The following is an 11,114-nucleotide window of genomic DNA, read 5'->3' as shown; positions in this document are numbered from 1 at the left end:
TAGCTATTAAACATTGTTTGTGCGTGTAAGATGCATGGTCCCACTCGTCTAAATTTACCTCAACTTTTGGTCAACATTTCACTCATCATCTTCAAATATTGTGTTGCTTTTTTAGCATTGCGACAAATACTATGAAAAACAATTACTGCTAATATGCTCTCTCCGTTTCATAATAGATGATACACTTTGAATAATGACATAAAATTTTTGGAGATGTTGTTTTGTATGTTAAGTGGAGGAAAAAAATAGGAGTAGTATATTTACATTAATATGAAAGAACTTTTTTCAAAAAAAAATGTGATATCTTTTATGGAACAAATTAAAAAGGAAAAAGAAAAGTGTGACATCGATATCACACTCATTTAATTTTGTGCATAATTTTTTTTCTTTATTAAACTCTTTCTATTTCTGATAAGTTTTTTACTAATATAATGAATTCTATTTTTAATTAATATACTAGTAATATTCTCCTTTTTGATTTTATCACTTTCATACTTTATTAGTTTTTTATTAAAATTTGTGTAATCTACTATTAAAAGTTACGTTTAAAACTATTTGATCATGGACGGAGGGAATATAGCATAAAAATTGTTTATTTTTGTTACATTACATTTTTTCAAGATTACAAAAGAATAATTGTTTAATTTATTTTCTGACTGAGTCTATATTTTATGAAATTAATTGACAACCATATCATCGAAAACTTGTATGAAATTAATTTATGAGTCTTCGTTTTAAGTTAAAAAACACATCTTCTTCACAGCCTTCACTAACATCATTTGAGAAAACACACCTTCTACACTTGCAGAAGTGACCGAAAAAATCAAAATCAACTTTATAAGAAAAAACACAAGAGGATAAGTTCATTTGATCAACTTCATATATACTGACCTCATTAACTAATTATGAAGTTTTTAAAGTAGTAAATCAATTACGTCCATAAACACCTCAGCCTAAAACATATGAATATTTGTAATCTGAAATAGAAGAATATATGTAACTTGTTACTTGTTAAATGAAACGCTTTGATATTCCTTCATTGATATGACACGCTGTTATATCTTAAACAAAAATGTCATTAGTGTTGCAAATTAGTTAATCAATTTAAGTGGACGTCTTATTTATCCTCCACATTTTCTGTAATTGATATATATTTGATAAAAAAAAATACAAGCATCGTGATATTAACAATATCTTGATCCCTTATTTGCATAGTACTAAGATTCAAGTCTGTGCGCATATTTTACTTTTAATAAATATTATTTTCTTATAAACAAAGTGTTATTAATCTAATTCATAGCTTTATGCTTTGTATAGAAGTGTCATTTGTTGAAACAAAAGCAATGTGCCATTTGGTAGTTCGGCCCATTTACCAAGCCCATATACATCGTCAGTATAATTATTTTCCACACCTTTTGTCACAAACAAGACCTAAAATGAAACTTTTTATCCAATTCATTGATAATCTCGTCCAACTATAATTAATTGAGCCAATATCCAGTCCATATATCTTTCAAAATGCTCCCCTCAATTTCCAATATAGACCTACTATTATTTTTAATAAATACTTTACATTAAATTTCTAATTACCTCCCTAATTTTTAGTGCAGAAAATCTAGTTTCCCTTGAAAAAAAATACGGAGATAGAGAGAGAAAAAAATATGCAAAGTGAGGAAAAAGAAGCTGGGCAAAAAATCAAAGCTCATAGGATAAAAATAGACTCTAGAAAGCTGGTAAAGGTAACTTTATTTAATAAAATTTCTCTCTTTTACGTGGTTTTAAACTAAATATTGGAAGCAATAAGTTTTTTTCCTCCTAAGTGGAAAAAAAGTCATAGATCCAGTAAATCAAAACTGCTTTTAAATTCTGAAGTTTATACCAGAAAGGTAGACTACTCACAATAGAATAATTCACGACAAGAAAGAACAAGGACAAAGAAGCACAATAATTTATTTTTCATTATATTGTCTACCTAAAAAATATGTTCCTAATTGAATTGCTAAGAGACATTTTCTAGTTAAATTAATTATCACTTTCACTAACTGTAATTTTTGTCATAAGTGTTAAACCACAAACCAAATACTACAATTAACCCCAAGAAAGTATCTCATGCTTCATATATGTGTGTGTCTAAAAAAAAACTAAATTAACCTTATAAATTTCCCATTCATCTAACGTTGATATGGAGCAATCAAATATAGTCTCACTATAATAAAGAAAAACTATCAAGGTCCGAGAGGTCGCACGCAATCGAAATGTATGATCAAGATTCACTTCCTTTTATTATAACTAGTCGACGATTGGTTTACATAGTAAGATACTACAATGTGGGCATGTTTTGGTGAATTGTATTGAAAGAGAGATTTTAGGGAAGTAGTGTAGGTTGGTAAAGCCCACGCCCAATAAATATATATATGGTGTGGAAATGTGGTGGTCCCTTTTATTATCCTCTGCCCATTTCAACAAACTCCTACTATATCTCATCTTCATATCTTCATATTTTGGATGTTTTTGCATAACCATTCAAATTACTTGAACAAGAACAAATGTTACTAATGGTATTTGGATTATTCATGTGTCATAGTTTTGATATGTATACTACTTTGAGGATTTTAGGTTATGTTAGCAAATGAAGTTGGTTGTGTATTCCCCCTTTTCCATTCAACCAAACACATGCCCCAAACTACTTTATTACATAAGCAAAAGCCCAAACCTATGAAAAATTCAAAACTAAACAATGGTGATTCATGTGGATAAAGAGTCATAACATAGACCTCTTTCTTGATTATTTAAAGTTGCAAATTCATCACACGTTGGATGGGGGAGACAGGTTGGAAGCTATATATAAGTTTAGTCCAATTTCAATTAGTTTAAGACTTTTTGGGATGACATAATAACAAATCCTTCTGGATGAACTCAGTTCAAAACAGATAATATCAAACTAATGTGTGGGTCTGAAATTGGATCATATCCTAAACATGACCTCATTCTTTAATTATGCTCTTGTATTGATAAAAAAACCCATGATTATTTACATAATTGTTACCAAACAATGGGTACATAAAATAGTGGAGAAGCTATAATGGTCAATGATCATAAATCTTCAAATTGTCAAAACAAATTTGGTTCATAAGGATCCTCACGCATGCGATGTGCTCACTTATTTTATACACACACACACATATTTATGTTATAAGATTAAGAAAGAAATCTACAACTCTACCCTATATATAATTATACCAATGTCTCGATACCTTACACTATAACAAGTGTTTGGATTTTTTCAACTATTGGCATTTAATACTATATTTATTCGCCCCTCCCTCGAAAACAAAACACTCAATTCTTTCTTATATTATATGTCTAATATTAAATAAACAAAGTGGGTATGACAGTCACACTATTAATTACGTTGACCATATTAATAGAACTACCACTAGATTAATTAGTATTGTGATAAAGCCTAACCATTATTTGCAATTTTATATAAGCTGCAATTTTATTTAAGCTCTTTAGGGCTCAAATACTGACACGCCACTTAATTCTCTATCATTTTTATATTAATTACTATATTATGTACGTAATTGTTAATATTTTGATTTGGAATTTTCTGCTGCATATTTTGCTAGTATAATCTCGTGGTCCTTTTTTGTCGTTATTCACTTAAACCTATATCAAATTAGTTAGTTTTGAAGGAATGAGTAAATCTTGTGGGGTGTTACTTATATCTTGATTTCACAATTGAATAGCCCACATTTTGGTCACAATTCTTAGAAGAGCCCCTACCAAAATTTAATTATGTAGAATATGGTCAGATAGTACAAATATAAATGAGGTTGCAGTTTACAAACTTGGGTGGCAGAAGAGTTTATTAGGAAATCTCCACTGTCAATTAGTTACATTAATAATCAATGTGTTTTGGGCCCACTAAATGTGGCACTAATGATAGATAAAAGAGATGTTGCTAGAAAGTAATTAGTAGTATGTAATTAGATTGGATGCATAAGTAAGATGAGCATAATCATTTTTAAAGCAGATTAAGGGGACCTCACACTAATAATTGCAGTCAACTCCTTCGCCTATAAACGAAATCACCGCTGTAAAATAACGATTTTTACCCTCTTAATTCATTCATCATTGCCATTATCTTTACAATTGGGCCATCTCCAGATCAAAAGTTGAACTTTAATGTAACCTACATTATTGATCGCATCAAATACTAATTTAATTCTAGTTTTTAATTACATTCCCAGTTTTTTTTTTTAAAATCTCGATGTATTCACAAATCTGTACACCAAATTATTTGTTTTCATGATTAGAAGGGCAATATAACAACGGTAACGTGCCGATTAGATTTTTAAAAAGTGCCGATTAAGTTACGGATATAGTTTAATTAGAATGTATGGTAAATAAATTGAACAAGAAATGAAATAAAAGTAAAAACTGTGTGACTCATGACTAATTAAGGAAATGAATGATGTGAGTATTGTTTTTTAAACAAGAAAATAAGTTATAAAGTGTTTTGAGACCCCTATTGAATAATGTCGTGAATGAATAATTTAAATAATTGAGTTGTGGATACGTTAGAACATCTCTAATCTTTTATACCAAATTCAAATTAAAAAGAATATTATCTATTTACTTATTTTTTATACTTTGTCAATCATATATAGTATATACTACGTTCAATTAACCTCATAAGTACACTTTATCAATAATTTAAATAAAATTAATTTAATGTTAGCCCAAATGAAACAAACTCATTTTTAGTCCAATTAGAGCATCTCCAAGGGGAGAGATAAACTAATATAACTATCATATTTACTTTTTTTCATGAAAAATACATTTTGTGATAATCGGTACTTAGAGGAATTAGGGACATAGAGGATAATACTTTTACTGTGTATTTTATTCATTGTACAAATATCCTCTTATAGAGGTTGATACATAGATATACAAGGAAGGTTTCTATTCTCCTACAATTATGCTATCAATCTCTTATAATTCTAAATTGATTCCCAAATCATCGTGATTGATATTGAGAAATCTTTCCATTCTAACACTCCCCCTCAAGCTTAGTAGTGGGGTCACCAATACTTAGCTTGCCCAACGCGTCTTCAAAACTCCTAGAACTGACTGCTTTGGTGAGAATGTCCGCCAACTGATCTTCTGACCTTACAAAGGGAAATTCCACGATTCATTTCTCGATTTTCTCCTTGATGAAGTGTCTGTCGACTTCCACGTGTTTGGTTCTGTCGTGCTGCACCGGATTCTCAGCAATGCTTATTGCCGCCTTGTTGTCACAATACAGTTGGCTTTTCTGAGATTGAAAGCCAATTTCTGTCATCAACCTTCTTAGCCATAGTAATTCCGTCAACCCACTCTTGATTCCTCTGAACTCCGCCTCCGCACTAGATAGTGCTACTACCTTCTGTTTTTTGCTCCTCCATCTTACCAAATTTCCTCCAACGAAGGTGAAATAGCCGGAGGTGGATCGCCTATCTACTGGGTTGTCGGCCCAGTCCGCATCTGTGTACCCACTTATCTCTAGATGTCCTTCCTTTTTGAACAATACTCCATGACCAACGGTTCCTTTCAAGTACTTCACAATTCTCAACGCGGCTTCCATATGATCAGTTTGTGGCGAGTGCATGAACTGACTCACAACTCCGACTACGTAGGCGATATCTGGCCTAGTATGGGAGAGATAGATGAGTTTCCCAACTAAACGTTGATACCTGTCACGATCTGCCCGTTCAGCACCTTCTACGATCCTCAGTCCATGATTTACCCCGATTGGCGTGCCAGGGGGCTTGCAATCTAATAGCCCAGTTTCAGCAAGGATGTAGAGAATATATTTCTTCTGCCTCAAGAAAATCCCCCCTTTGGATCTCAACACCTCGATCCCTAAGAAGTATTTGAGGTCGCCCAGATCTTTCATCTCGAATTCATCAAACAAACTATCTCTCAACTTCTTGATTTCCTCTGCATCATTACCAGTAATAATCATATCATCTACGTAAATGATTAAACAGGTTACCTTCCTTTCTTGCTTTTTGATGAACAACGTATGGTCCGAGTGACTCTGGTGGAATCCATAAGAAATCATAGCATCAGTGAATCTTCCAAACCATACCCTTGGTGATTGTTTCAGTCCATACAAGGTCTTCTTCAGATGGCAGACTTCTCCCTTTTTGAATCCTTGTGTGAAGCCCGGCGGTGCTTCCATATATACCCTCTTCTTCAACTCTCCATGCAGAAAGGCGTTCGTGACGTCGAACTGGTAGAGAGGCCAGTCTTGATTGGCTGCAATTGAAAGAAGAACTCTAATTGTGTTCATCTTTGCGACTGGCGAAAAGGTCTCTGAATAGTCCACCCCATATGTTTGAGTGTACCCCTTTGCTACCAGCCGTGCTTTGTACCTTTCAATGGATCCGTCTGGTTTTCTCTTAATTGTAAACACCCATCTGCAACCAATTGGTCTTACTCCCTCTGGTAGCTTGCTCTTATCCCACGTCTGATTTCGAGCTAGGGCATCCATTTCCTTTTGCATGGCTTCCCTCCAGTGTTTGTGTCGCATAGCTTCTTCTGCTGAATACGGTATTTCTTCCTCCTCACACAGTGCAGCTTCAAATGCTCGTGCCATCTCCGACAAGTGACTGGTGGCACTATTTGCTATAGCATAGCGTGCATTCCTGCCAATTTTCTCTGGGGAATACCTTTTTGGTGGGACTCCTCTGTTCGCCTGTGGTGGCAATATGTACCGTCAGATATCTTCATCAACGGTGACCTCCTCTGCACTGGAGATGTTGTTGGAGATTTCTTGCGACTCATCTCCCCCTGTCTCGTTACTAGTTCCGGATGAGTTATCAGAGTTAGCAGCATCAGAGTCGGGAAGAACACTTACATTGGATATCAGGGGAGGATCTTGATCCGGGACACTGAGTTGGCTGGATTGTTCTACTGAGACCTGCTCGGTGGTCCCGACAACCTTCTCGGGTGGGTCCGCAGCGAGGTAGCTTGGTAATGGCAACCAACTTAGTGGGTCCCTATTTCTGCTCTCCCCCTCTGTCCTATCACTCTCCCCCTGACCACTAAGGTGGTGGAAAAAATATTCCGACTCCAAGAAATTACAATTCATTGTGACATGGATTCGTTTGGTTTTGGGGTCATAGCATCGGTACCCCTTTTGACTTACCCCATACCCCACGAAAACACATTTTACAGCGCACGGCGAGAGTTTGGTACGTTCGTGCTTCGGAATATGGACAAAAACGGAGCTTCCAAAGATTCTAGGTCTAAGGGTCAAAGGTTGTGGAATCTCAGCCTGTGTCGAGAGGACTTCCAGAGGGGTTTTTAAATCCTAAGGTTCAGGTAGGCAAACGGTTTATTAGGTAGGCTGCGGTGGCTAAAGCTTCGGGCCAGAAGTGTTTTGGTGTTTGGGATTCAAGGAGCATTGCTCTAGTCATTTCGAGGAGGATACGGTTTTTCCTTTCTGCTACACCGTTCTGTTCCGGTGTGTGAGGACATGTGGTTTGATGAAGAATCCCATTATCCCTACAAAAGGCTTTCATACCCGAGTTGACAAATTCCCCCCCATTGTCAGACCGAAGAATTTGGATATTTTTTTGGTACTGATTTTTCACAAGTTTACAAAAGTGTATAAAATGAGACACGACTTCAGACTTATGCTTCATAAAATAAACCCATAACATACGAGTGCAATCATCCACAAAAAACAAGAAATATCAAAATCCTTGTCCCCCCACTACCGGTGCGGGTCCCCATATATCAGAATGCACTAGAGAAAACAAAGTCTCAACCCGTGTGTTACTTAACTGATAGGATTGTCTACGGCTTTTGGCCAAGATACAGGTTTCAAAATGTAAATTTTTGGAAAAATTGGGAAATAACAAATTTAAATAACTTGCAGAAGGATGACCTAGACGACGATGCCACAACCAAGCTTCTCGATTTGCAGAACCGTGAGTCAGCAACGCGGTTCCTTTTTTAGCTATCTCGTCGACGTAGTACAACCCGTCCTTCTCAGTGCCACGTCCAATAATCTCCTTCGTCCTGATATCCTGCAGTAGACAAAAATTGGGCTGCATCAGTAAGGAGCAATTAAGTTCTCGGGTGACATGGCTAATCGACAATAGCTTGTGCGATAGAGACGGGACATAGAGACAGTTTGACAATTTTAATGTCGATGATATGTTCACTGTCCCGGCTCCCTCAACATTTGACACCTCTCCACTGGCTGTTTGAACGTATGCCTTTCCCGGTTTTGTGGGTTCAGTGATGTCAGAGGCATCATAGGTCATTGTATCCGTCGCCCCACAATCAAAGATCCACCTGTCATTTTTTTCTTCACAAGAAGATACTATACATGCAGTTGATAATTTCCCGAGTATTTCAAAACGATTCTTACAAGAAATAAATTTGACATCATCTCCTTTTTGACAATTAGGGGTGTTACTTCTATTTTCGAAAAAATTGGGGTCGATTTGCAAGGTTTGTGAAATTGAGGGATCTGGAGGCAAACAGTGGGGTTCAATACATGGTATTTGGAAACTTGAGTGGCTTGATTGCAAACATGCATCAAGCCCTAATTTGTTACCTCTCTGCGCCGTCTCCTCACTTGCCCGATTTGCCAAATTGGCACTCGCGATTCCTCCGTTCATCTCCTCAGGCTGTCGTCGATCGCCGCTGTTGCCCCGGGTTGGTGCGGCCTCGGTGTTGCCCCCGGTGGCGGCGGGCGCTCCGTCTCCAGCTACTGATACAGCCGTGCGACCGTTGTCTCTCCCCTGCGTCGGTTGTCCTCCTCTGCTCGAGTTCTGGGGCGGTGGCCGGCCGTATTTGGCTTCCCACCACTCTGGGAAACCCACCACTTCGAAGCAGGTCTACTTGGTGTGCTTCTTACGACCACATACCGTGCTCACCATTTTGGATCTGTCTTCGTCCGTCCGTCGATTCCAGCCATTACCGCCGCCACCGCCACCGTTTCTCTGAGATTGGGGTGGTCTACTTCGCACGGCGAGACCGGCACCGACTCCCTGCGGTGTGCTTTTCTCCTCGCTGTAGGCTGGTTGGAGGACGCTCATCCTTGTATCCTCCCTCCTTATCTCGGCGTATGCTTCATCCAACGAGGGAAACGGTTCCATCTTCAGTATTTCCCTCTTACTATTTTCATACTTGTCATCTAGGGCTGTGAGTAATTGATACACCCTATCTTCTTGTGTACAATTGTCGTAGATCTCGACATCCTCCTGATACTTCATTGGGTTTGGTGACTTTTGGTCGATTGCTAGCCATATTTCTTGTAATTGAGTCCAGATCTCCTCTAACGTTTCTCCTTTATGTTTCAGAGTGGTTGCTCGGCGGCGAAGGTCGTAGACTTGTATTCTATCCCCGCCGCTGGAGTATGTCACGGCTAGACTCTTCCACACTTCCCTGTTTGTTGCGTGTTTGGAGATTCGGGTTACTATCTTTGGTTCCATATTTTGGACCAACCACGTGAAGACGCAATGGTCCGCCTGTTGCCACCGTGCAAAGGCTGGATACGTCTTCGACGGAGGAGAAGGATGCCCGGTGAGGTGGGAGATCATTCCCCTGCCACTGATGGCTCTCTCCATCAATACGACCCACAACGAGTAATTCTCGCTGGTCAGTTTGCAGCCGATATCCAATGGCTTGGTGTCCACCACGATCTCTTGTGGTGGGTTCGGTTGCTGGTTGGCATCTGATGTGTTCGTCATGGCAAAACTGTTGCGCATGAAGTTTGCAAACATCCTTGCAAACTGCTCTGTCTCTGTTCTGTCGGTAACAATCTCTTTGTGTTCATTGGATTCTGACATCCTTTCACTGGTTTTTCACAGGTTTTGGTTACAATTGGTCGGGAAAGGTATAGACGATGTATAGACGATGATGAGATTTCTCTGAGTCACAGGAAGAAATCCTGCTCTGGTACCATGATAATCGGTACTTAGAGGAATTAGGGACATAGAGGATAATACTTTTACTGTGTATTTTATTCATTGTACAAATATCCTCTTATAGAGGTTGATACATAGATATACAAGGAATGTTTCTATTCTCCTACAATTATGCTATCAATCTCTTATAATTCTAAATTGATTCCCAAATCATCGTGATTGATATTGAGAAATCTTTCCATTCTAACATTTTGTACTATTATTTTATTCTTAAAAAATAATTTACCTTTTCATATACTTTTTTCTTTTGAAATATGTAACTTTTTAGAAGGGTATATTTCACTTTTTTAAGAAGGTAAATATATGATATACCTTTTCTATATACCTTCTCTCTCTTAATAATATTTATAGCTCTAAAAAATAAATTCAATATTTATTAGCGACTTTCTCTATTCTTCTTCCTCGCTCGCGGTTTCTTCAAGGACACATCTAAATGGCGAAAACCTTCTAGTATAATCATAGAGATGCTTTGTTTAAGGTTCAATCATTGTTTTACAATGTGCATTTACGCATATATTGGAATAATTCAGATATATTGCTACTAAATAGGAGTACTATATAGTCAAATAAAAAAAATAGAATTCATTTTCAAAAGAAAAATAATGTTAGAATCCCATCATATTCTTTTTGGAATCCCATCCTCATTCACTTTTCTTTTTGCTCAGCTCATGAAAACAACCTACCGACCAACTTTTCCTTTTAGAAATGTTGTCTCAAATCACTTTCAACTTTTCAATTTTCGAATTTTGGCAATGCGATAATTTGAATACTAGCGAAATTTACAGTGCCAGCTTAATTCACGAATTTCTGAAAAAAAAAGGAATAGAGATTCAAGTATGATAGAACATAATTAGGAAAGATTAAAGTAATTGGCATGATAAATGTATCACTAAAATAGCAACATTCAATAAGGAATATGAATAACTTATCTAAGGGCGGATATATTATTTTAGATTTAATGAACAACATTATAATAGAGAATCAATGAGATACACATTTCAAGCTAGGCGCACAACCTATAATTTGATGCTTGTACAATTCCTGAAAAAAAAAATAATTGGAAGTCCTTAAATTTTGCACTTTTCAAATTTTAGATACCTCTGCTATTTTTACAAATGG

The sequence above is a fragment of the Salvia splendens genome, chromosome 17, assembly GCF_004379255.2.
Source record: "Salvia splendens isolate huo1 chromosome 17, SspV2, whole genome shotgun sequence".
NCBI classification, from domain to species: Eukaryota; Viridiplantae; Streptophyta; class Magnoliopsida; order Lamiales; family Lamiaceae; genus Salvia; species Salvia splendens.
This window is presented reverse-complemented; position numbering follows the sequence as displayed.